This window comes from Augochlora pura, unplaced genomic scaffold (assembly GCF_028453695.1).
Source record: "Augochlora pura isolate Apur16 unplaced genomic scaffold, APUR_v2.2.1 APUR_unplaced_1259, whole genome shotgun sequence".
NCBI lineage: Eukaryota > Metazoa > Arthropoda > Insecta > Hymenoptera > Halictidae > Augochlora > Augochlora pura.
Genome location: NW_027581285.1, coordinates 1 through 4,063, shown reverse-complemented (window position 1 = coordinate 4,063; position 4,063 = coordinate 1). Strand labels below are relative to the sequence as shown.

Sequence of the window (4,063 nt, the reverse complement as noted above, 5' to 3'; positions counted from 1 at the left end):
TCGGCGCATAGGGAAGTTTGGTAGTATCGGTATTTTGAGGAAARCGGGAACACAAAATGAATTGAATTGTTAATAATCTAGTAACATATGTAAACTACATTATAAAAAATATATATATATATACATTGATTACTTACTTTAGTGAACTGAAAAAAAAAAATAAACCAATAGGATTTTATAGGAAAAATGCCGACAGACTAAAGGATAAAAAGAAGATAAAAAAATGAAAACGTACATTTCTTTTTAATTAAATTATTTATTAATAATAATAATTCGGCATCCACCACTTCGGCCTCCACGGCCTCTTCGGGAAAAGCCCGCAGATGTTCCTCTATCTACAAAAAGAAAGTTATGTATCATTTTCTACGTATTTAAATTGGGATGAGAAGTATAGAACTTCTCGGTAATATATAAAAAGTAAATGCATACATAATTTTGACATTACTTCAGTACTGCCTCTACTAATTTACGTAATTTCCCGAAAAATGTTAAAGTATAACTTACATTGCTGCTTTACTTTAGCAGCATCACTGCCTCCCTCCTCTTTTTGCTGCTGCTGTTGTGGTTGCTGCTACTGTTGTAGTTGCTGCTGCTGCATAAATATTAAAAATTGATGGCACATTTCTGGTTTGACAAAAAAAAATTTCATTAAATCAGCTGGAAATCTTTCTGCGTACAGTAATATGTGCGGCTGGTATTAATTATTTTAACTTACCCTGAAGGGGAGGCAACGCCATTGCGTCTACCACCGGGGTTGCAGTTGGCAACTCCGTTGCTTCAGTGGTAACTAAAAGAAGAATTAAGAGTAAAATCTTTGTCAACATTGAAAGATACCACTACTAATACAAAACCATATAAAAGCGTTTTTCCGTTGTGTCGTCTGCTACTTGCTCCTCTTGACTCGGCAGTGTCGTAACTATGCGTGATCATCTTTTGTTTCTTTATATTTCAGTGTTGCGTTCTTAGCTAAGAACAAGATTTCATCAAACCATATTCGACTCAAGAATATAAAAAAAAATCTACAGATAGAAAAGTTCCATGTTGGAAAATGAATCACACGTTATTTACACATAATGGGTGCGCCATTGGATGTCGCTATCGACTTTGATCACACATAGCTACGGCACTGCCGAGTCCAATCCAAACAAACAAGTAGCGGACCATGTAGCGATAAAACGCCGGGTAGGCGTTACCGACTAGAGTTGGGCAAAGTGTTTAGGTAAATGAAAATTTAGATTAACAAATGAAAGCTAAATATAATCTTTATTCAAAAATTCGACTAAAAAAGTTATTTATCCGTCGAATAAATCTTTGAATAACTGTTGCCAGCTAAAGTAAAAGTGATGCCGAGCTTGTCGAGCTTCGAACGTGAAAGACAATGTAACCGGATAGAGAATCAAGCGATTTTAATAGCAATTGACAATTTTTAATTTTATATTTTTGCTAGAATAATATATCTATGAGGCACCAATTAGAAACCAATGTATGGGTTGTATTAAAAAGATACAGAAAAAATACCGAAAACCGTATGTCTGTTTCGATATGGTATATTTCAGACGGAGAATTTAAAAGTTACGTTCGATCACGCGGATGCAATGGTCCGATTATATTCATAATGTGAATAAATAAAAACCGAGTAATATCATGAAGCGATATGTACTTACGTGTGTTTCTGCCTCGTGGCGTTGGTTAGAATGCACTCGAAAGAATGACATTCGACCCAGGGCTCGCAGGCCACTTGAACTTCAGATGTTTTCCCCACCTCAGAGGTTTTCTTTCCTTCTTTCCTTCGTGTGAATTAAGAAAGAATATGCATACTTTATCCATTGAATTTGTTTCCCAATAATTGAACATTTTCGCATATCATTTTATTAATAATGTCGATAGTTCAACACGTTTGGAACATCGGTGTGTCACTCTTTTGAAATTGCGGATATTTCATGACTACCACAGCTTATGTATATTTTGTTTACCACTACATGATTATATCATTGCTGTAGGAATAACAACCGCTTAAGGCATATGTACAGATCGGACCTTCCGTCTATTGAGAATGCCACAAGCAAGACATCTCGTGTTATCGATTCACATTGGGCTATGTCAATTAATATAATGAAATCGCAAAATACAATGAACAACGATAATCCAATCATTGTGTATGTAAAAGAATTTGTTAAAAAAGATCATGTTTCCTGTTACGCCAACGTATGTATGCAATGTTTGTTACATTGCACGGATATGCGGAGTGCACTTCTTCAACTTGATTGCAATGACCAATTAAAAATTTTAGCAGATGAATATATGAATAAGAAAAGTACCTCACTGAGTTCTTCTGCAGTACGTGAGCTAGTAGGCGGTACATCCATACAAAATGTTCAACAGGACGCATCAGAATTTCTAATTCTCTAATTTGAAATAGATATGAAAAAGTACTCGACCTCTAAATTGAAATAGATATGAAAAAGTTCTCGACCTCTAAATTGAAATAGATATGAAAAAGTGTCGTACTGAGGGACTTATTATTGGTAAGTCGAGAGCCTGTTTAGGCGTCCGGTGGGATACAGGACTGTGTCAGGGCACTTAAGAATAGGCCAGATGGCGGGTCATAAAGAAATGGGAAAGTTCCCATCGCCGGCGATGGCTATTCCTGCAGTCAGTCACAGCCGAAGCATTGTATTGTACAGACGTTCTTTCTTTCAACCGTAGTTTTATATATTTTGCGTCCACTCCGCCTTTTAGCTAGATTCCACATTCCTACAGAGAGTACTCGGCCTCTAAATTGAAATGGATATGAAAAAGTACTCAACCTCTAAACAATGCCCAATGTTTATCAAGTATCCAGAAAATATTAATAAATAAATTAGGTTTAGTGGCATAACGTAATTATATTAAAATTTGCGAGTTTTGTAGGGTTCTCGCAGCATTTTATTTATAATTACGCGGTACTCAATTATATAACAACAACTCTATGATTATTCAGTAACGATGTGTTTATCGCTTGGCAGTTCGATCACTTCTGCCTTGTCCGTCGGTACAACAGTTCCGTGACAACCCCTATCTTCAGCTATTTCCTTAAGGGGTGTCCACAACAGGGCAGTATCACATTACAGCGACTTGATATAGACAATTCGCCGTAACAGTATCAATTTTTTATCGTGATTTTCTACTTAGCTGGTTATGGTGTACTCTATACAAACGGAGAAACTACTTTTGATTTCAGTACTTTCCTCGAAATCAAATAACACATGAAGTGGACAACTACTTCTGATTTTAATACTTTCTTCGAATGAAATTAAATGGTAAACAATATTTTGGAGTTTTTTTATATCGTTCCGAAGTTTAACATTGTACTTACTTTTGTGCATTAATTTAACGTTTTTTTGTATTTGAAACCATTTTGTGGGGGTGGGGGGTTGTTATTAACAATTCTTAGAGGTTTTTTGGAGGGTTTACTAATATCATTTGAATGCTCCTTTGGGAGACCAATTGTTTTACGTTGATATCTTCTGTATGCTTGTTTGCGTGAATTCATTGTTGTGGAGACTTTTTGTGGGTTAATTTGTCGGAGTTTTTTTGTGGGAACCAAAGTCCCAAGCAAACTCAACTACTTAGCGTATTTTACATTGCCTTGGCAATGTTTTTTGTTGTGATCAATTAATGTTCCCACCGGCTTACAAAGAATACCTGAGGGTAATTACAAATAAACCGCTATTTTGTGGGCGCTTAAACGATAAAATTTAAATAAATATTTAATAATCGACTGGTAACAAATTGTATAATAATAAATTAGGTAAAATAAATAAATAAATAAATAGATGTGTATATAAGTAGATAATTTAACGTAGAAAAAAGAAAATAATAACAGTTATTATAATATTTTACTATAATACTGTAGGATGTGTGAAGTATGTACGCGTGTGAGTGAGCGGTATGATTGAAGACGCGCAGTATGTTTGAAGACGCGCGGTATGTTTGAAGACGCGGTGCGAGTGAGACGCAATGTGAGTGACACGCGATCTAATGGATCGAGAATATTTGGCAATAGCGGCGCGATTGAGACGCG

General features: G+C 35.6%; 1 long non-coding RNA gene across 1 annotated transcript; it reads right to left on the bottom strand.

Moving 5' to 3' along the window:
- Positions 1-247: 247 nt before the first annotated feature.
- On the bottom strand, positions 248-4,056 carry LOC144477464 (uncharacterized). The gene is made up of 4 exons (XR_013495205.1): positions 1,665-4,056; positions 716-787; positions 505-624; positions 248-335 (listed from the first exon to the last, which is right to left on the bottom strand). It is a non-coding gene; the product is annotated as an uncharacterized LOC144477464 (long non-coding RNA).
- Positions 4,057-4,063: the final 7 nt, after the last annotated feature.